The sequence below is a fragment of the Carassius gibelio genome, chromosome A3 (assembly GCF_023724105.1).
Source record: "Carassius gibelio isolate Cgi1373 ecotype wild population from Czech Republic chromosome A3, carGib1.2-hapl.c, whole genome shotgun sequence".
Lineage (NCBI taxonomy): Eukaryota > Metazoa > Chordata > Actinopteri > Cypriniformes > Cyprinidae > Carassius > Carassius gibelio.
The window spans coordinates 855095-877798 of record NC_068373.1 but is presented as its reverse complement, the minus strand read 5'-3'; the positions used below and the strand labels follow the sequence as shown (position 1 = coordinate 877798).

General features: G+C 40.7%; 15 pseudogenes; all 15 read left to right on the top strand.

Annotated features, from left to right (window-relative positions):
- Positions 1 to 4644: 4644 nt before the first annotated feature.
- On the top strand, positions 4645 to 4763 carry LOC127963034 (uncharacterized; annotated as a pseudogene).
- A 363-nt stretch (positions 4764 to 5126) lies between these two features.
- LOC127963453 (uncharacterized) lies at positions 5127 to 5245 on the top strand (annotated as a pseudogene).
- A 928-nt stretch (positions 5246 to 6173) lies between these two features.
- Positions 6174 to 6292, top strand: LOC127965528 (uncharacterized; annotated as a pseudogene).
- A 1861-nt stretch (positions 6293 to 8153) lies between these two features.
- Positions 8154 to 8272, top strand: LOC127961896 (uncharacterized; annotated as a pseudogene).
- Positions 8273 to 8758: 486 nt separating this feature from the next.
- Positions 8759 to 8878, top strand: LOC127964165 (uncharacterized; annotated as a pseudogene).
- Positions 8879 to 9365: 487 nt separating this feature from the next.
- Positions 9366 to 9484, top strand: LOC127965515 (uncharacterized; annotated as a pseudogene).
- Positions 9485 to 11343: 1859 nt separating this feature from the next.
- LOC127961891 (uncharacterized) lies at positions 11344 to 11462 on the top strand (annotated as a pseudogene).
- Positions 11463 to 11948: 486 nt separating this feature from the next.
- On the top strand, positions 11949 to 12067 carry LOC127965510 (uncharacterized; annotated as a pseudogene).
- Positions 12068 to 12554: 487 nt separating this feature from the next.
- Positions 12555 to 12673, top strand: LOC127965505 (uncharacterized; annotated as a pseudogene).
- Positions 12674 to 14532: 1859 nt separating this feature from the next.
- Positions 14533 to 14651, top strand: LOC127961883 (uncharacterized; annotated as a pseudogene).
- Positions 14652 to 15137: 486 nt separating this feature from the next.
- LOC127965500 (uncharacterized) lies at positions 15138 to 15256 on the top strand (annotated as a pseudogene).
- Positions 15257 to 15743: 487 nt separating this feature from the next.
- Positions 15744 to 15862, top strand: LOC127965496 (uncharacterized; annotated as a pseudogene).
- Positions 15863 to 19606: 3744 nt separating this feature from the next.
- On the top strand, positions 19607 to 19725 carry LOC127965494 (uncharacterized; annotated as a pseudogene).
- A 487-nt stretch (positions 19726 to 20212) lies between these two features.
- Positions 20213 to 20331, top strand: LOC127961265 (uncharacterized; annotated as a pseudogene).
- A 1094-nt stretch (positions 20332 to 21425) lies between these two features.
- Positions 21426 to 21544, top strand: LOC127961600 (uncharacterized; annotated as a pseudogene).
- Positions 21545 to 22704: the final 1160 nt, after the last annotated feature.

Sequence of the window (22704 nt, the reverse complement as noted above, 5' to 3'; positions counted from 1 at the left end):
TGTAACGCCTCCTCTAGAGGTAAGGGCTCCTGGATTAATTCCATTCTTTCACAAATTCACAATCATTCCAGGAGCTCCATTAAATTTGTTAGGACGAGATTTGATGCACAAATTAAATATGGACATTAAATTCACTGATGATTTGGTCTCGTTCTCTTTCCTGTCTAGCTTACAGGTCTCTGTGAACCCATTGCCGGATTGGGAAGACAGCAAAGCAGAACCAGCCACATGTAAGCCCAGGTCTGACATACCACCAGCGGTTGAAACTCTGGTAGACCCTGCATTATGGTCACAGTATAAAGATGACACAGGATTTATAGACATGGAACCATACAAAGCAAAATTGAAAACTAATAAACCTGTCTATATTAAGCAATATCCTTTGTATAAAGATAAGGAACTGGGCATAAAGCCATTGATTGAGAATTTTGTCCAGCAGGGTGTCCTCGTACCGATACACTCACCTTACAACACGCCAATTAATCCCATAGTTAAAGCAGATGGTAAAACATGCCGTTTAACTCAAGATTTAAGAGCTATAAATCAATTGATAACACCATTAGCTCCAATTGTGCCTGATGTACCGACTGTGATTAATTCTATTCCATGTACGCACAAATATTTCACAGTCATTGATTTGTGTGCAGCCTTTTTCTCTGTGCCTGTACATCCAGACACTCAGCCTCTACTAGCGTTCACCTTCCAAGGTCAACAATTTTCCTGGACACGCTTGGCACAGGGCTATGTGGACAGTCCCGCAGTTTTCTCGGCGGCAGTACAGAGGACATTGGCAAAGATGACTGATCTACCCTCTACAGTCTGCGTTCTCCAATACACAGATGACATTTTGATAACAGGTGAAACACAAAGCGATTGTGAAAAAGCCTCTATCATTGTATGCAATGTGCTCGCTCAAGCAGGATTCAAGGCCTCCAAAGACAAGCTCCAATGGGTCCAATCCAAAGTGACCTATTTGGGACACATCATCATGCCAGGTCTGAGAGCTATTTCTACAGACAGGGTCCAGCTGATCAGGAAGATGAAGTCTCCACGAACTATACAACAGCTCCAAAGCTTCCTGGGACTGATTAACTATTGCAGATCCTGGATACCTGACTGTGCAGTGCATGACAGGCACCTGAGAAGCCTGATTGATCACAAAGCTCCACCAAGCACGCTTTTGAACTGGACTGAGGAGGCAGAACTGAACTTTACTGCGTTGAAGCAGGCGATCACCAAGGCCCCAGCTTTGGGCCTACCAGACTACAGCAAAGACTTTCATTTGCATGTCCGTGAAACTGAGGGGGTGGCCATAGGTGTCCTGCTGCAACAGCATGGTTCCACATACAGACCATTAGCGTACCTTTCTAAGAAATTGGACAACATTGTTACAGGTATGCCAGCATGTCTTCGTGCTGTGGCTGCAGCTGCCCTGGTTGTACAGATGGCTGAGAGAATGGTTTTGTCACACCCTTTGATATTGTATACGTCACATCAGGTAGGCGCAATTTTACACAATATGCAAACACAACACATGACAGCGCAACGACGCTCAGGTTACGAGGCAACACTGCTGGCAACTAAAAATCTAACGATCCAACCTACAGCGTCCATTAACCCGGCACTGTTGGGTGTGTTAGGAATGGCTGACATGGTAGATAATGTCACAGAGCATGATTGCATAATTGAACTAACTTCCTCATGTTCTTCCAGGGCCGATCTTTTGGATTCGCCCCTGGATGGGGGGGAACATCTATATGTTGATGGATCATGTTCAAAACCTGCTGATGGGGTCTACCTTTGTGGCTATGCTGTGGTGTCTGAGACTGGGGAAATAATTGAATCATTTGCTTTAGATTTTAACTCAGCTCAAGCTGCAGAATTAGTAGCATTAATAAGAGCATGTGAGCTGATGGAAGGAAAAAGAGTAACTATTTATACTGATTCCAAATATGCATGGGGAGTGGTACACCACTTTGCCAAAACTTGGGAAGCAAGAGATTTCAAAACTGCAGATGGGAAACCCATAGCACATTCAAACCTGATAGGACAGTTAACCAAAGCAGTACAGCTACCTGCCGAAGTGGCCATAGTAAAGGTAAAAGGTCACGCAACAGGTGAGGAAGAACAGGCTGTAGGAAATAGGAGAGCTGATGAAGTTGCAAAAGAAGCAGCCAAAGCCCAGATAAAATCACCATTTAATATGGGTGACAAAACACAGATAGCTATGACTATGCATGTGACTAATGTTCCTGACATTGACATTAAAATTTTGCAGAGTCAACCTACACAAGTTGATTTAGAGCACTGGAGTAAACATAACTGTGCTCCAGACAAAGATGGGCTCTTAAGAGATGAGAAAGGAAGAATAGCCTTACCAAAATTAGGACTAATAGTCCTTATTAGACATTAGCATGGACTGTCACATACAAGTTGTGCAAAAGTAGTACAAGTTATTAATCAATTGTATTGCATTGCAGATGTACACAAAACAGCAAAACTGATTTTAGACTCGTGTCTCACATGTGCTCAGGTAAACCCGCACAAACCTATTAAACACGACGCATTACCGCATCCAGAAGCACCATTTCAACATGTACAAATTGATTTCACACACATGCCGCCAATAGGTAACTTGAAATACCTTTTGGTTATTGTGGATCGATTTTCAAAGTGGCCAGAAGCATTTCCATGTGCAAAGGAAGATGCTAAAACAGTGGTAAAGATTTTGACTAAGGAAATAATTCCTAGATTTGGGATACCTAACACTATTGAGAGTGATAATGGAACACCATTCGCATCAAAGGTAGCACAGCTACTTGCTAAAGTATTATCGATTGATTGGCACCTGAACATACCTTACCATCCACAGTCTTCCTCCAATGTGGAGAGACTTAACCAAACAGTTAAACGAAGGCTCACTAAGGCCTCTATTGATACAGGAAAGAAATGGGTAGATTTGCTACCTGCTGTCTTGACAGAACTAAGAATGACTCCATCTTCCACCACTAAGTTTTCACCATTTGAAATACTAATGGGTAGACCTTTCCCGACCCCATGGGTTAAAGGTCGCGCAGGCTTTACTTCCTTAGGTGATCTGGAGGTGATCCAGGAGGACTACGTGACTTCCCTCATTGAGAAACTTAACTCCATATGTGCTGATGTTTCTTTGTGTCTTCCTCTTCCCTCAGAAAAGCCTACTCACCCCTTTGTTCCAGGACAAAGTGTGCTCATCAAAAGCCTGAAACCAACAAAGGTGGGAGAACCAAGATATCTTGGACCAGCCACTGTGATCGCAGTAACCCGGACGGGAGTGCTGACAGATTATCAACCGCAGTGGATACACGCCTCACGCCTGAAGAATTACTCTACAGGAGAGCAGGCAAGCTCCAATTTCACATAGAATCTCGAACGGGGATTCACCTTACTGTTTAACAGGGAGGAAAAGGCACTGGTTAAGCGGAGGAAGGAACTACCTCTTATAGTGAGGTGGGGGTTGTCCAAAGCAAGAAGATAGTTGGCCCATTGAGTCAAAACAGTGCTAACTCCTTAAACCACCCTGTTAACATTAAGGGCTAAATTCTATTGATGGACATACCACCGTTGATTTCAACGAGGAACTTGGATTCTACACACTGTTGTGCCTATTGTTATATTCATAGTGATTCTTCTGCTAATAGCACCCTGTATTATGCAATGTATTAGTACTTCTATAATGCGTTCTGTTACAGCGCTCACTACAGGAAATACCTATCAAGCAATGCTACATGTATCCAATCCAGTATCAACCTTTGTTGGGGTTCCAGAGCAGTTGGAGATGAATGTGATTGAAGCTGAGGATTTTTCAACAGATGCTGATAGCTCTACTGGAGATGATTATGTGCACACTTATGAGTTAGAGCCTGAAGACTGAATCTGATATACGTGTGTAATCCTGATTAAGAGTTATACTAACCATTTCTTTATTCCTATTCTGAAAACTGTTTAACAGAAATGAATACTAACTGAAGATATATATCACATTTGATTGCTGTGTATGAAAGTACATAAGATATGCCCAAGATTGTTCACGATTGTGTAAGACATGTCTTCGACTGTCTTAAAGTGGCCATTGTGAGATTCTGCTCGAGTACGTGAACACATCTTGTGATACAGGACATTGTGTGATAACAGTATGATGTATTCCTTTGAACCTTACTCTATATTCATGGTGTTGCTCAATGCAGTGTGTTATGCTTGATCAGCTAAATATCTGCCAGACATTACGTTGTTTCATTTCCCTATAAAAGTAGCACCCCTTGTACAATAAAGTTGAGCTTAGAATGAACTACACCACTTGTGTGACTCATTCTTGGTTCCCGGGTACCTGCTCTTCTCTGCTCAGATAACCCAACCTGAACCAAAATAATATTTATGATCTCGAAGGCAAGAATATACAATTTATTCTTACAATAATGTATGGGCGATTTGATTGGCTGATCTTTAAATAGTCCTCTCTTTGCAGTATCCTTCGCTTGCGACCGTAACAACCTGGCTATGCCTGATCTCGTCTGCTCTCGGAAGCTAAGCAGGTTTGGTCCTGTATAATGTACCGGCGATTAGATTGGCTGATCTTTAAATAGCTCTCTCTTTGCAGCAGTCTTCGCTTATGGCCATACCACCCTGGCTATGCCAGATCATGTCTGAGCTCGGAAGCTAAGCAGGTTTGGGCCTGGTTAGTAATTGGATGGGAGACCCCCTGGTAATACCATTTGCTTTAAGATTTTTGTAAATTTTTCACAAATTATATAATAATCTTGAAAAAAAAAAGAGTCAATGCCCATTCTTTGAATCTTAGCAGTCATGGACCTGTTTAGTGTCTGGATGGGAGACCGCCTCGGAATACCAGGTGCTCTAATATTATTGGAAATTTATTACTAATTATATAATAATCTTAAAAAAAAAAAAAAAAGAGTCAATGCCCGATCTCTTAATCTTAGCAGGTATTGGCCTGGTTAGTGCTTGGATGGGAGACCGCCTGGGAATACCAGGTGCTTTAAGCTTTAGGGTTTTCTTTCCTACTTATATAATGTACCGGCGATTAGATTGACTGATCTTTAAATAGCTCTCTCTTTGCAGCAGTCTTCGCTTATGGCCATACCACCCTGGCTATGCCAGATCATGTCTGAGCTCGGAAACTAAGCAGGTTTCGGCCTGGTTAGTAATTGGATGGGAGACCCCCTGGTAATACCAGTTGCTTTAAGATTTTTGGAAATTTTTCACAAATTATATAATAATCTTGCAAGAAAAAAAGAAAGGAGTCAATGCCCCATATCTGAATCTTAGCAGGTATGGGCCTGGTTAGTAATTGGATGGGAGACACCCTGGTAATACCAGTTGCTTTAAGATTTTTGGAAATTTTTCACAAATTATATAATAATTTTGAAAAAAAAAAAAAAAGTCAATGCCCGATCTCTGAATAATAGCAGGTTTTGCCTGGTTAGTACTTGGATGGAAGACGGCCGGGAAATACCAGTTGCTGTAATATTTTTGGCAATTTTTACTAATTACATAAAAATCTGGCAAAAAAAAAAAAAGAGTAAATGCCCAATCTTTGAATCTTAGGAGGTATGGACCTGTTTAGTGCTTGGATGGGAGACCGCCTCGGAATACCATTTGCTGTAATATTTTTGGAAATTTGTACTAATTATATAATTATCTTGAAACAAAAAGAGTCAATGCCCAATCTTTGAATCTTAGCAGCTATGGACCTGTTTAGTGTTTGGATGGGAGACCGCCTCGGAAAACCAGGTGCTCTAATATTATTGGAAATTTATTACTAATTATATAATAATCTTTAAAAAAAAAAAAAAAAAAAAAAAAAAAAGAGCCAATGCCCGATCTCTTAATCTTAGCAGGTATTGGCCTGGTTAGTGCTTGGATGGGAGACCGCCTCGGAATACCAGGTGCTGTAAGCTTTTGGGTTTTCATTCCTACTTATATAATGTATGGGCGATTTGATTGGCTGATCTTTAAATAGTCCTCTCTTTGCAGTATCCTTCGCTTGCGACCGTAACAACCTGGCTATGCCTGATCTCGTCTGCTCTCGGAAGCTAAGCAGGTTTGGTCCTGTATAATGTACCGGCGATTAGATTGACTGATCTTTAAATAGCTCTCTCTTTGCAGCAGTCTTCGCTTATGGCCATACCACCCTGGCTATGCCAGATCATGTCTGAGCTCGGAAGCTAAGCAGGTTTGGGCCTGGTTAGTAATTGGATGGGAGACCCCCTGGTAATACCAGTTGCTTTAAGATTTTTGTAAATTTTTCACCAATTATATAATAATCTTGAAAAAAAAAGAGTCAATGCCCATTCTTTGAATCTTAGCAGTCATGGACCTGTGTAGTGTTTGGATGCTACACCCCCTGGTAATACCAGGTGCTCTAATATTATTGGAAATTTATTACTAATTATATAATAATCTTTAAAAAAAAGAGCCAATGCCCGATCTCTTAATCTTAGCAGGTATTGGCCTGGTTAGTGCTTGGATGGGAGACCGCCTCGGAATACCAGGTGCTGTAAGCTTTTGGATTTTCATTCCTACTTATATAATGTATGGGCGATTTGATTGGCTGATCTTTAAATAGTCCTCTCTTTGCAGTATCCTTCGCTTGCGACCGTAACAACCTGGCTATGCCTGATCTCGTCTGCTCTCGGAAGCTAAGCAGGTTTGGTCCTGTATAATGTACCGGCGATTAGATTGGCTGATCTTTAAATAGCTCTCTCTCTGCAGCAGTCTTCGCTTATGGCCATTCCACCCTGGCTATGCCAGATCATGTCTGAGCTCGGAAGCTAAGCAGGTTTCGGCCTGGTTAGTAATTGGATGGGAGACCCCCTGGTAATACCAGTTGCTTTAAGATTTTTGTAAATTTTTCACAAATTATATAATAATCTTGGAAAAAAAAGAGTCAATGCCCATTCTTTGAATCTTAGCAGTCATGGACCTGTGTAGTGTTTGGATGGGAGACACCCTGGTAATACCAGGTGCTCTAATATTATTGGAAATTTATTACTAATTATATAATAATCTTAAAAAAAAAGAGCCAATGCCCGATCTCTTAATCTTAGCAGGTATTGGCCTGGTTAGTGCTTGGATGGGAGACCGCCTCGGAATACCAGGTGCTGTAAGCTTTTGGGTTTTCATTCCTACTTATATAATGTATGGGCGATTTGATTGGCTGATCTTTAAATAGTCCTCTCTTTGCAGTATCCTTCGCTTGCGACCGTAACAACCTGGCTATGCCTGATCTCGTCTGCTCTCGGAAGCTAAGCAGGTTTGGTCCTGTATAATGTACCGGCGATTAGATTGGCTGATCTTTAAATAGCTCTCTCTCTGCAGCAGTCTTCGCTTATGGCCATTCCACCCTGGCTATGCCAGATCATGTCTGAGCTCGGAAGCTAAGCAGGTTTCGGCCTGGTTAGTAATTGGATGGGAGACCCCCTGGTAATACCAGTCGCTTTAAGATTTTTGGAAATTTTTCACAAATTATATAATAATCTTGCAAGAAAAAAAGAAAGGAGTCAATGCCCCATATCTGAATCTTAGCAGGTATGGGCCTGGTTAGTAATTGGATGGGAGACACCCTGGTAATACCAGTTGCTTTAAGATTTTTGGAAATTTTTCACAAATTATATAATAATCTTGAAAAAAAAAAAAAAGTCAATGCCTGATCTCTGAATAATAGCAGGTTTTGCCTGGTTAGTACTTGGATGGAAGACGGCCGGGAAATACCAGTTGCTGTAATATTTTTGGCAATTTTTACTAATTACATAATAATCTTGCAAAAAAAAAAAAAAAAAAAAAAGAGTAAATGCCCAATCTTTGAATCTTAGGAGGTATGGACCTGTTTAGTGCTTGGATGGGAGACCGCCTCGGAAAACCAGGTGCTCTAATATTATTGGAAATTTATTACTAATTATATAATAATCTTAAAAAAAAAGAGTCAATGCCCGATCTCTTAATCTTAGCAGGTATTGGCCTGGTTAGTGCTTGGATGGGAGACCGCCTGGGAATACCAGGTGCTTTAAGCTTTAGGGTTTTCTTTCCTACTTATATAATGTACCGGCGATTAGATTGGCTGATCTTTAAATAGCTCTCTCTTTGCAGCAGTCTTCGCTTATGGCCATACCACCCTGGCTATGCCAGATCATGTCTGAGCTCGAAAGCTAAGCAGGTTTGGGCCTGGTTAGTAATTGGATGGGAGACCCCCTGGTAATACCAGTTGCTTTAAGATTTTTGGAAATTTTTCACAAATTATATAATAATCTTGAAAAAAAAAAGAGTCAATGCCCATTCTTTGAATCTTAGCAGTCATGGACCTGTGTAGTGTTTGGATGGGAGACCGCCTGGTAATACCAGGTGCTCTAATATTATTGGAAATTTATTACTAATTATATAATAATCTTAAAAAAAGAGCCAATGCCCGATCTCTTAATCTTAGCAGGTATTGGCCTGGTTAGTGCTTGGATGGGAGACCGCCTCGGAATACCAGGTGCTGTAAGCTTTTGGGTTTTCATTCCTACTTATATAATGTATGGGCGATTTGATTGGCTGATCTTTAAATAGTCCTCTCTTTGCAGTATCCTTCGCTTGCGACCGTAACAACCTGGCTATGCCTGATCTCGTCTGCTCTCGGAAGCTAAGCAGGTTTGGTCCTGTATAATGTACCGGCGATTAGATTGGCTGATCTTTAAATAGCTCTCTCTTTGCAGCAGTCTTCGCTTATGGCCATACCACCCTGGCTATGCCAGATCATGTCTGAGCTCGGAAGCTAAGCAGGTTTGGGCCTGGTTAGTAATTGGATTGGGAGACCCCCTGGTAATACCAGTTGCTTTAAGATTTTTGTAAATTTTTCACAAATTATATAATAATCTTGAAAAAAAAAAGAGTCAATGCCCATTCTTTGAATCTTAGCAGTCATGGACCTGTTTAGTGTCTGGATGGGAGACCGCCTCGGAATACCAGGTGCTCTAATATTATTGGAAATTTATTACTAATTATATAATAATCTTAAAAAAAAGAGCCAATGCCCGATCTCTTAATCTTAGCAGGTATTGGCCTGGTTAGTGCTTGGATGGGAGACCGCCTCGGAATACCAGGTGCTGTAAGCTTTTGGGTTTTCATTCCTACTTATATAATGTATGGGCGATTTGATTGGCTGATCTTTAAATAGTCCTCTCTTTGCAGTATCCTTCGCTTGCGACCGTAACAACCTGGCTATGCCTGATCTCGTCTGCTCTCGGAAGCTAAGCAGGTTTGGTCCTGTATAATGTACCGGCGATTAGATTGACTGATCTTTAAATAGCTCTCTCTTTGCAGCAGTCTTCGCTTATGGCCATACCACCCTGGCTATGCCAGATCATGTCTGAGCTCGGAAGCTAAGCAGGTTTGGGCCTGGTTAGTAATTGGATGGGAGACCCCCTGGTAATACCAGTTGCTTTAAGATTTTTGTAAATTTTTCACAAATTATATAATAATCTTGAAAAAAAAAAGAGTCAATGCCCATTCTTTGAATCTTAGCAGTCATGGACCTGTGTAGTGTTTGGATGCTACACCCCCTGGTAATACCAGGTGCTCTAATATTATTGGAAATTTATTAATAATTATATAATAATCTTAAAAAAAAAGAGCCAATGCCCGATCTCTTAATCTTAGCAGGTATTGGCCTGGTTAGTGCTTGGATGGGAGACCGCCTCGGAATACCAGGTGCTGTAAGCTTTTGGATTTTCATTCCTACTTATATAATGTATGGACGATTTGATTGGCTGATCTTTAAATAGTCCTCTCTTTGCAGTATCCTTCGCTTGCGACCGTAACAACCTGGCTATGCCTGATCTCGTCTGCTCTCGGAAGCTAAGCAGGTTTGGTCCTGTATAATGTACCGGCGATTAGATTGGCTGATCTTTAAATAGCTCTCTCTCTGCAGCAGTCTTCGCTTATGGCCATTCCACCCTGGCTATGCCAGATCATGTCTGAGCTCGGAAGCTAAGCAGGTTTCGGCCTGGTTAGTAATTGGATGGGAGACCCCCTGGTAATACCAGTTGCTTTAAGATTTTTGTAAATTTTTCACAAATTATATAATAATCTTGAAAAAAAAAGAGTCAATGCCCATTCTTTGAATCTTAGCAGTCATGGACCTGTGTAGTGTTTGGATGGGAGACACCCTGGTAATACCAGGTGCTCTAATATTATTGGAAATTTATTACTAATTATATAATAATCTTAAAAAAAAAGAGCCAATGCCCGATCTCTTAATCTTAGCAGGTATTGGCCTGGTTAGTGCTTGGATGGGAGACCGCCTCGGAATACCAGGTGCTGTAAGCTTTTGGGTTTTCATTCCTACTTATATAATGTATGGGCGATTTGATTGGCTGATCTTTAAATAGTCCTCTCTTTGCAGTATCCTTCGCTTGCGACCGTAACAACCTGGCTATGCCTGATCTCGTCTGCTCTCGGAAGCTAAGCAGGTTTGGTCCTGTATAATGTACCGGCGATTAGATTGGCTGATCTTTAAATAGCTCTCTCTCTGCAGCAGTCTTCGCTTATGGCCATTCCACCCTGGCTATGCCAGATCATGTCTGAGCTCGGAAGCTAAGCAGGTTTCGGCCTGGTTAGTAATTGGATGGGAGACCCCCTGGTAATACCAGTTGCTTTAAGATTTTTGGAAATTTTTCACAAATTATATAATAATCTTGCAAGAAAAAAAGAAAGGAGTCAATGCCCCATATCTGAATCTTAGCAGGTATGGGCCTGGTTAGTAATTGGATGGGAGACACTGTGGTAATACCAGTTGCTTTAAGATTTTTGGAAATTTTTCACAAATTATATAATAATCTTGAAAAAAAAAAAAAAAAGTCAATGCCTGATCTCTGAATAATAGCAGGTTTTGCCTGGTTAGTACTTGGATGGAAGACGGCCGGGAAATACCAGTTGCTGTAATATTTTTGGCAATTTTTACTAATTACATAATAATCTTGCAAAAAAAAAAAAAAAAAGAGTAAATGCCCAATCTTTGAATCTTAGGAGGTATGGACCTGTTTAGTGCTTGGATGGGAGACCGCCTCGGAAAACCAGGTGCTCTAATATTATTGGAAATTTATTACTAATTATATAATAATCTTAAAAAAAAAGAGTCAATGCCCGATCTCTTAATCTTAGCAGGTATTGGCCTGGTTAGTGCTTGGATGGGAGACCGCCTGGGAATACCAGGTGCTTTAAGCTTTAGGGTTTTCTTTCCTACTTATATAATGTACCGGCGATTAGATTGGCTGATCTTTAAATAGCTCTCTCTTTGCAGCAGTCTTCGCTTATGGCCATACCACCCTGGCTATGCCAGATCATGTCTGAGCTCGAAAGCTAAGCAGGTTTGGGCCTGGTTAGTAATTGGATGGGAGACCCCCTGGTAATACCAGTTGCTTTAAGATTTTTGTAAATTTTTCACAAATTATATAATAATCTTGAAAAAAAAAAGAGTCAATGCCCATTCTTTGAATCTTAGCAGTCATGGACCTGTGTAGTGTTTGGATGGGAGACCCCCTGGTAATACCAGGTGCTCTAATATTATTGGAAATTTATTACTAATTATATAATAATCTTAAAAAAAGAGCCAATGCCCGATCTCTTAATCTTAGCAGGTATTGGCCTGGTTAGTGCTTGGATGGGAGACCGCCTCGGAATACCAGGTGCTGTAAGCTTTTGGGTTTTCATTCCTACTTATATAATGTATGGGCGATTTGATTGGCTGATCTTTAAATAGTCCTCTCTTTGCAGTATCCTTCGCTTGCGACCGTAACAACCTGGCTATGCCTGATCTCGTCTGCTCTCGGAAGCTAAGCAGGTTTGGTCCTGTATAATGTACCGGCGATTAGATTGGCTGATCTTTAAATAGCTCTCTCTTTGCAGCAGTCTTCGCTTATGGCCATACCACCCTGGCTATGCCAGATCATGTCTGAGCTCGGAAGCTAAGCAGGTTTGGGCCTGGTTAGTAATTGGATGGGAGACCCCCTGGTAATACCAGTTGCTTTAAGATTTTTGTAAATTTTTCACAAATTATATAATAATCTTGAAAAAAAAAAGAGTCAATGCCCATTCTTTGAATCTTAGCAGTCATGGACCTGTTTAGTGTCTGGATGGGAGACCGCCTCGGAATACCAGGTGCTCTAATATTATTGGAAATTTATTACTAATTATATAATAATCTTAAAAAAAAGAGCCAATGCCCGATCTCTTAATCTTAGCAGGTATTGGCCTGGTTAGTGCTTGGATGGGAGACCGCCTCGGAATACCAGGTGCTGTAAGCTTTTGGGTTTTCATTCCTACTTATATAATGTATGGGCGATTTGATTGGCTGATCTTTAAATAGTCCTCTCTTTGCAGTATCCTTCGCTTGCGACCGTAACAACCTGGCTATGCCTGATCTCGTCTGCTCTCGGAAGCTAAGCAGGTTTGGTCCTGTATAATGTACCGGCGATTAGATTGACTGATCTTTAAATAGCTCTCTCTTTGCAGCAGTCTTCGCTTATGGCCATACCACCCTGGCTATGCCAGATCATGTCTGAGCTCGGAAGCTAAGCAGGTTTGGGCCTGGTTAGTAATTGGATGGGAGACCCCCTGGTAATACCAGTTGCTTTAAGATTTTTGTAAATTTTTCACAAATTATATAATAATCTTGAAAAAAAAAAGAGTCAATGCCCATTCTTTGAATCTTAGCAGTCATGGACCTGTGTAGTGTTTGGATGCTACACCCCCTGGTAATACCAGGTGCTCTAATATTATTGGAAATTTATTAATAATTATATAATAATCTTAAAAAAAAAGAGCCAATGCCCGATCTCTTAATCTTAGCAGGTATTGGCCTGGTTAGTGCTTGGATGGGAGACCGCCTCGGAATACCAGGTGCTGTAAGCTTTTGGATTTTCATTCCTACTTATATAATGTATGGACGATTTGATTGGCTGATCTTTAAATAGTCCTCTCTTTGCAGTATCCTTCGCTTGCGACCGTAACAACCTGGCTATGCCTGATCTCGTCTGCTCTCGGAAGCTAAGCAGGTTTGGTCCTGTATAATGTACCGGCGATTAGATTGGCTGATCTTTAAATAGCTCTCTCTCTGCAGCAGTCTTCGCTTATGGCCATTCCACCCTGGCTATGCCAGATCATGTCTGAGCTCGGAAGCTAAGCAGGTTTCGGCCTGGTTAGTAATTGGATGGGAGACCCCCTGGTAATACCAGTTGCTTTAAGATTTTTGTAAATTTTTCACAAATTATATAATAATCTTGAAAAAAAAAGAGTCAATGCCCATTCTTTGAATCTTAGCAGTCATGGACCTGTGTAGTGTTTGGATGGGAGACACCCTGGTAATACCAGGTGCTCTAATATTATTGGAAATTTATTACTAATTATATAATAATCTTAAAAAAAAAGAGCCAATGCCCGATCTCTTAATCTTAGCAGGTATTGGCCTGGTTAGTGCTTGGATGGGAGACCGCCTCGGAATACCAGGTGCTGTAAGCTTTTGGGTTTTCATTCCTACTTATATAATGTATGGGCGATTTGATTGGCTGATCTTTAAATAGTCCTCTCTTTGCAGTATCCTTCGCTTGCGACCGTAACAACCTGGCTATGCCTGATCTCGTCTGCTCTCGGAAGCTAAGCAGGTTTGGTCCTGTATAATGTACCGGCGATTAGATTGGCTGATCTTTAAATAGCTCTCTCTCTGCAGCAGTCTTCGCTTATGGCCATTCCACCCTGGCTATGCCAGATCATGTCTGAGCTCGGAAGCTAAGCAGGTTTCGGCCTGGTTAGTAATTGGATGGGAGACCCCCTGGTAATACCAGTTGCTTTAAGATTTTTGGAAATTTTTCACAAATTATATAATAATCTTGCAAGAAAAAAAGAAAGGAGTCAATGCCCCATATCTGAATCTTAGCAGGTATGGGCCTGGTTAGTAATTGGATGGGAGACACTGTGGTAATACCAGTTGCTTTAAGATTTTTGGAAATTTTTCACAAATTATATAATAATCTTGAAAAAAAAAAAAAAAAGTCAATGCCTGATCTCTGAATAATAGCAGGTTTTGCCTGGTTAGTACTTGGATGGAAGACGGCCGGGAAATACCAGTTGCTGTAATATTTTTGGCAATTTTTACTAATTACATAATAATCTTGCAAAAAAAAAAAAAAAAAGAGTAAATGCCCAATCTTTGAATCTTAGGAGGTATGGACCTGTTTAGTGCTTGGATGGGAGACCGCCTCGGAAAACCAGGTGCTCTAATATTATTGGAAATTTATTACTAATTATATAATAATCTTAAAAAAAAAGAGTCAATGCCCGATCTCTTAATCTTAGCAGGTATTGGCCTGGTTAGTGCTTGGATGGGAGACCGCCTGGGAATACCAGGTGCTTTAAGCTTTAGGGTTTTCTTTCCTACTTATATAATGTACCGGCGATTAGATTGGCTGATCTTTAAATAGCTCTCTCTTTGCAGCAGTCTTCGCTTATGGCCATACCACCCTGGCTATGCCAGATCATGTCTGAGCTCGAAAGCTAAGCAGGTTTGGGCCTGGTTAGTAATTGGATGGGAGACCCCCTGGTAATACCAGTTGCTTTAAGATTTTTGTAAATTTTTCACAAATTATATAATAATCTTGAAAAAAAAAAGAGTCAATGCCCATTCTTTGAATCTTAGCAGTCATGGACCTGTGTAGTGTTTGGATGGGAGACCCCCTGGTAATACCAGGTGCTCTAATATTATTGGAAATTTATTACTAATTATATAATAATCTTAAAAAAAGAGCCAATGCCCGATCTCTTAATCTTAGCAGGTATTGGCCTGGTTAGTGCTTGGATGGGAGACCGCCTCGGAATACCAGGTGCTGTAAGCTTTTGGGTTTTCATTCCTACTTATATAATGTATGGGCGATTTGATTGGCTGATCTTTAAATAGTCCTCTCTTTGCAGTATCCTTCGCTTGCGACCGTAACAACCTGGCTATGCCTGATCTCGTCTGCTCTCGGAAGCTAAGCAGGTTTGGTCCTGTATAATGTACCGGCGATTAGATTGGCTGATCTTTAAATAGCTCTCTCTTTGCAGCAGTCTTCGCTTATGGCCATACCACCCTGGCTATGCCAGATCATGTCTGAGCTCGGAAGCTAAGCAGGTTTGGGCCTGGTTAGTAATTGGATGGGAGACCCCCTGGTAATACCAGTTGCTTTAAGATTTTTGTAAATTTTTCACAAATTATATAATAATCTTGAAAAAAAAAAGAGTCAATGCCCATTCTTTGAATCTTAGCAGTCATGGACCTGTTTAGTGTCTGGATGGGAGACCGCCTCGGAATACCAGGTGCTCTAATATTATTGGAAATTTATTACTAATTATATAATAATCTTAAAAAAAAGAGCCAATGCCCGATCTCTTAATCTTAGCAGGTATTGGCCTGGTTAGTGCTTGGATGGGAGACCGCCTCGGAATACCAGGTGCTGTAAGCTTTTGGGTTTTCATTCCTACTTATATAATGTATGGGCGATTTGATTGGCTGATCTTTAAATAGTCCTCTCTTTGCAGTATCCTTCGCTTGCGACCGTAACAACCTGGCTATGCCTGATCTCGTCTGCTCTCGGAAGCTAAGCAGGTTTGGTCCTGTATAATGTACCGGCGATTAGATTGACTGATCTTTAAATAGCTCTCTCTTTGCAGCAGTCTTCGCTTATGGCCATACCACCCTGGCTATGCCAGATCATGTCTGAGCTCGGAAGCTAAGCAGGTTTGGGCCTGGTTAGTAATTGGATGGGAGACCCCCTGGTAATACCAGTTGCTTTAAGATTTTTGTAAATTTTTCACAAATTATATAATAATCTTGAAAAAAAAAAGAGTCAATGCCCATTCTTTGAATCTTAGCAGTCATGGACCTGTGTAGTGTTTGGATGCTACACCCCCTGGTAATACCAGGTGCTCTAATATTATTGGAAATTTATTAATAATTATATAATAATCTTAAAAAAAAAGAGCCAATGCCCGATCTCTTAATCTTAGCAGGTATTGGCCTGGTTAGTGCTTGGATGGGAGACCGCCTCGGAATACCAGGTGCTGTAAGCTTTTGGATTTTCATTCCTACTTATATAATGTATGGACGATTTGATTGGCTGATCTTTAAATAGTCCTCTCTTTGCAGTATCCTTCGCTTGCGACCGTAACAACCTGGCTATGCCTGATCTCGTCTGCTCTCGGAAGCTAAGCAGGTTTGGTCCTGTATAATGTACCGGCGATTAGATTGGCTGATCTTTAAATAGCTCTCTCTCTGCAGCAGTCTTCGCTTATGGCCATTCCACCTTGGCTATGCCAGATCATGTCTGAGCTCGGAAGCTAAGCAGGTTTCGGCCTGGTTAGTAATTGGATGGGAGACCCCCTGGTAATACCAGTTGCTTTAAGATTTTTGTAAATTTTTCACAAATTATATAATAATCTTGAAAAAAAAAGAGTCAATGCCCATTCTTTGAATCTTAGCAGTCATGGACCTGTGTAGTGTTTGGATGGGAGACACCCTGGTAATACCAGGTGCTCTAATATTATTGGAAATTTATTACTAATTATATAATAATCTTAAAAAAAAAGAGCCAATGCCCGATCTCTTAATCTTAGCAGGTATTGGCCTGGTTAGTGCTTGGATGGGAGACCGCCTCGGAATACCAGGTGCTGTAAGCTTTTGGGTTTTCATTCCTACTTATATAATGTATGGGCGATTTGATTGGCTGATCTTTAAATAGTCCTCTCTTTGCAGTATCCTTCGCTTGCGACCGTAACAACCTGGCTATGCCTGATCTCGTCTGCTCTCGGAAGCTAAGCAGGTTTGGTCCTGTATAATGTACCGGCGATTAGATTGGCTGATCTTTAAATAGCTCTCTCTCTGCAGCAGTCTTCGCTTATGGCCATTCCACCCTGGCTATGCCAGATCATGTCTGAGCTCGGAAGCTAAGCAGGTTTCGGCCTGGTTAGTAATTGGATGGGAGACCCCCTGGTAATACCAGTTGCTTTAAGATTTTTGGAAATTTTTCACAAATTATATAATAATCTTGCAAGAAAAAAAGAAAGGAGTCAATGCCCCATATCTGAATCTTAGCAGGTATGGGCCTGGTTAGTAATTGGATGGGAGACACTGTGGTAATACCAGTTGCTTTAAGATTTTTGGAAATTTTTCACAAATTATATAATAATCTTGAAAAAAAAAAAAAAAAGTCAATGCCTGATCTCTGAATAATAGCAGGTTTTGCCTGGTTAGTACTTGGATGGAAGACGGCCGGGAAATACCAGTTGCTGTAATATTTTTGGCAATTTTTACTAATTACATAATAATCTTGCAAAAAAAAAAAAAAAAAAGAGTAAATGCCCAATCTTTGAATCTTAGGAGGTATGGACCTGTTTAGTGCTTGGATGGGAGACCGCCTCGGAAAACCAGGTGCTCTAATATTATTGGAAATTTATTACTAATTATATAATAATCTTAAAAAAAAAGAGTCAATGCCCGATCTCTTAATCTTAGCAGGTATTGGCCTGGTTAGTGCTTGGATGGGAGACCGCCTGGGAATACCAGGTGCTTTAAGCTTTAGGGTTTTCTTTCCTACTTATATAATGTACCGGCGATTAGATTGGCTGATCTTTAAATAGCTCTCTCTTTGCAGCAGTCTTCGCTTATGGCCATACCACCCTGGCTATGCCAGATCATGTCTGAGCTCGAAAGCTAAGCAGGTTTGGGCCTGGTTAGTAATAGAGTTGTTCCGATTCCGATACTAGTATCGGAAATATCTCCGATACCACAACAAATTCTGGCATCGGCATCGGCGAGTAAATGAACCCATATACCGATCCGATACCATTTTCTTAAAAAAGACCTAGTTATGACCGCAAGCTTTGCCTAACCGCTGCACGGTTCTTCTTCGCTGCTCAAAATGCATTGAAAACACAGGAAGTTGTGCTGTGTTGCCACAAGCAACCCCTGTTTAGAGCAGCGAAGAAGAAATGAAAACGCGTTAGCAGCCCTTATCTATATATGACTGGATCACTCATCACATTCTAAACTGCCAAAAGACAGTGAAGCCGCTACTATATTATAGATCAGTGGTTAGCAGTATGTCTTTGTAGTACCGGTAGTTACAGACTCTCGAGTATATTCAGTACCGGCAACTGCGTTCAGTCGCTTCCGTGTAAGTCAAAGCGCAGGGCTCCAGACAGTAGCCGAATATATACTAGTGTCTGTGAATATTAAACTGCAAAATACTATTTAAATATTACTCCCGCAAAATCTACATCTCTGTGGGTGACTGGCACAGATGCGCGAGAGCTCGCTGTTTTGTAGTCTCTGCTGTGTGTCATGAGGACACGAACGCATAAACCGTCACTTCATGAGAATTTACCGTTTCATTTGAGAATACTGTCATATCATAAACACAGACACTCAAAGATCTTCATGGCAGCCCATTAAAATAAATGTTTGGTTTACATGAGTAAATTGACAATATATAAAGCTACTGTTGTAGCCTACAGTAATAATAATACATCTCTATAATAATAATAATTATGCCTAGATGGTTGCTTGTTTTTTACTTGTTTTTTACTTGTTAGAGATTATCTGATTAATAGATCTTTTTTTATATTCCTAGACTTATTTGTTGCAGTTTTTTTATACAGTTATATTGTAAAACTTAAATACCTTTTTTAGTTTGCGGTGTTAGATTTTTGGCTGCATTTGAAGTTCTTTTTTGCATAAGAAAATAAATAATACTGTCAAATTCATGTTAGATAATAAAAATACTGTAATAAATACAGTAGTTCACCATGTATTTGTTCATGTTTTATTGAGGGATCTGTCTGAAGCACACCATAAAAAAATTCTAGCAATTTACACAGGGCTAGTAGTATATACAGCTGTATACAGATATACACCCAGGTATCGGATCAGTACTCGGTATCGGCCGATACCCTGAGCCCAGGTATCGGAATCGGTATCGGGAAGAGAAAAAGGGTATCGGAACATCTCTAGTTAGTAATTGGATGGGAGACCCCCTGGTAATACCAGTTGCTTTAAGATTTTTGTAAATTTTTCACAAATTATATAATAATCTTGAAAAAAAAAAGAGTCAATGCCCATTCTTTGAATCTTAGCAGTCATGGACCTGTGTAGTGTTTGGATGGGAGACCCCCTGGTAATACCAGGTGCTCTAATATTATTGGAAATTTATTACTAATTATATAATAATCTTAAAAAAAGAGCCAATGCCCGATCTCTTAATCTTAGCAGGTATTGGCCTGGTTAGTGCTTGGATGGGAGACCGCCTCGGAATACCAGGTGCTGTAAGCTTTTGGGTTTTCATTCCTACTTATATAATGTATGGGCGATTTGATTGGCTGATCTTTAAATAGTCCTCTCTTTGCAGTATCCTTCGCTTGCGACCGTAACAACCTGGCTATGCCTGATCTCGTCTGCTCTCGGAAGCTAAGCAGGTTTGGTCCTGTATAATGTACCGGCGATTAGATTGGCTGATCTTTAAATAGCTCTCTCTTTGCAGCAGTCTTCGCTTATGGCCATACCACCCTGGCTATGCCAGATCATGTCTGAGCTCGGAAGCTAAGCAGGTTTGGGCCTGGTTAGTAATTGGATGGGAGACCCCCTGGTAATACCAGTTGCTTTAAGATTTTTGTAAATTTTTCACAAATTATATAATAATCTTGAAAAAAAAAAGAGTCAATGCCCATTCTTTGAATCTTAGCAGTCATGGACCTGTTTAGTGTCAGGATGGGAGACCGCCTCGGAATACCAGGTGCTCTAATATTATTGGAAATTTATTACTAATTATATAATAATCTTAAAAAAAAGAGCCAATGCCCGATCTCTTAATCTTAGCAGGTATTGGCCTGGTTAGTGCTTGGATGGGAGACCGCCTCGGAATACCAGGTGCTGTAAGCTTTTGGGTTTTCATTCCTACTTATATAATGTATGGGCGATTTGATTGGCTGATCTTTAAATAGTCCTCTCTTTGCAGTATCCTTCGCTTGCGACCGTAACAACCTGGCTATGCCTGATCTCGTCTGCTCTCGGAAGCTAAGCAGGTTTGGTCCTGTATAATGTACCGGCGATTAGATTGACTGATCTTTAAATAGCTCTCTCTTTGCAGCAGTCTTCGCTTATGGCCATACCACCCTGGCTATGCCAGATCATTTCTGAGCTCGGAAGCTAAGCAGGTTTGGGCCTGGTTAGTAATTGGATGGGAGACCCCCTGGTAATACCAGTTGCTTTAAGATTTTTGTAAATTTTTCACAAATTATATAATAATCTTGAAAAAAAAAAGAGTCAATGCCCATTCTTTGAATCTTAGCAGTCATGGACCTGTGTAGTGTTTGGATGCTACACCCCCTGGTAATACCAGGTGCTCTAATATTATTGGAAATTTATTAATAATTATATAATAATCTTAAAAAAAAAGAGCCAATGCCCGATCTCTTAATCTTAGCAGGTATTGGCCTGGTTAGTGCTTGGATGGGAGACCGCCTCGGAATACCAGGTGCTGTAAGCTTTTGGATTTTCATTCCTACTTATATAATGTATGGACGATTTGATTGGCTGATCTTTAAATAGTCCTCTCTTTGCAGTATCCTTCGCTTGCGACCGTAACAACCTGGCTATGCCTGATCTCGTCTGCTCTCGGAAGCTAAGCAGGTTTGGTCCTGTATAATGTACCGGCGATTAGATTGGCTGATCTTTAAATAGCTCTCTCTCTGCAGCAGTCTTCGCTTATGGCCATTCCACCCTGGCTATGCCAGATCATGTCTGAGCTCGGAAGCTAAGCAGGTTTCGGCCTGGTTAGTAATTGGATGGGAGACCCCCTGGTAATACCAGTTGCTTTAAGATTTTTGTAAATTTTTCACAAATTATATAATAATCTTGAAAAAAAAAGAGTCAATGCCCATTCTTTGAATCTTAGCAGTCATGGACCTGTGTAGTGTTTGGATGGGAGACACCCTGGTAATACCAGGTGCTCTAATATTATTGGAAATTTATTACTAATTATATAATAATCTTAAAAAAAAAGAGCCAATGCCCGATCTCTTAATCTTAGCAGGTATTGGCCTGGTTAGTGCTTGGATGGGAGACCGCCTCGGAATACCAGGTGCTGTAAGCTTTTGGGTTTTCATTCCTACTTATATAATGTATGGGCGATTTGATTGGCTGATCTTTAAATAGTCCTCTCTTTGAAGTATCCTTCGCTTGCGACCGTAACAACCTGGCTATGCCTGATCTCGTCTGCTCTCGGAAGCTAAGCAGGTTTGGTCCTGTATAATGTACCGGCGATTAGATTGGCTGATCTTTAAATAGCTCTCTCTCTGCAGCAGTCTTCGCTTATGGCCATTCCACCCTGGCTATGCCAGATCATGTCTGAGCTCGGAAGCTAAGCAGGTTTGGGCCTGGTTAGTAATTGGATGGGAGACCCCCTGGTAATACCAGTTGCTTTAAGATTTTTGTAAATTTTTCACAAATTATATAATAATCTTGGAAAAAAAAGAGTCAATGCCCATTCTTTGAATCTTAGCAGTCATGGACCTGTGTAGTGTTTGGATGGGAGACACCCTGGTAATACCAGGTGCTCTAATATTATTGGAAATTTATTACTAATTATATAATAATCTTAAAAAAAAAGAGCCAATGCCCGATCTCTTAATCTTAGCAGGTATTGGCCTGGTTAGTGCTTGGATGGGAGACCGCCTCGGAATACCAGGTGCTGTAAGCTTTTGGGTTTTCATTCCTACTTATATAATGTATGGGCGATTTGATTGGCTGATCTTTAAATAGTCCTCTCTTTGCAGTATCCTTCGCTTGCGACCGTAACAACCTGGCTATGCCTGATCTCGTCTGCTCTCGGAAGCTAAGCAGGTTTGGTCCTGTATAATGTACCGGCGATTAGATTGGCTGATCTTTAAATAGCTCTCTCTCTGCAGCAGTCTTCGCTTATGGCCATTCCACCCTGGCTATGCCAGATCATGTCTGAGCTCGGAAGCTAAGCAGGTTTCGGCCTGGTTAGTAATTGGATGGGAGACCCCCTGGTAATACCAGTCGCTTTAAGATATTTGGAAATTTTTCACAAATTATATAATAATCTTGCAAGAAAAAAAGAAAGGAGTCAATGCCCCATATCTGAATCTTAGCAGGTATGGGCCTGGTTAGTAATTGGATGGGAGACACCCTGGTAATACCAGTTGCTTTAAGATTTTTGGAAATTTTTCACAAATTATATAATAATCTTGAAAAAAAAAAAAAAGTCAATGCCTGATCTCTGAATAATAGCAGGTTTTGCCTGGTTAGTACTTGGATGGAAGACGGCCGGGAAATACCAGTTGCTGTAATATTTTTGGCAATTTTTACTAATTACATAATAATCTTGCAAAAAAAAAAAAAAAAAAAAAAAGAGTAAATGCCCAATCTTTGAATCTTAGGAGGTATGGACCTGTTTAGTGCTTGGATGGGAGACCGCCTCGGAAAACCAGGTGCTCTAATATTATTGGAAATTTATTACTAATTATATAATAATCTTAAAAAAAAAGAGTCAATGCCCGATCTCTTAATCTTAGCAGGTATTGGCCTGGTTAGTGCTTGGATGGGAGACCGCCTGGGAATACCAG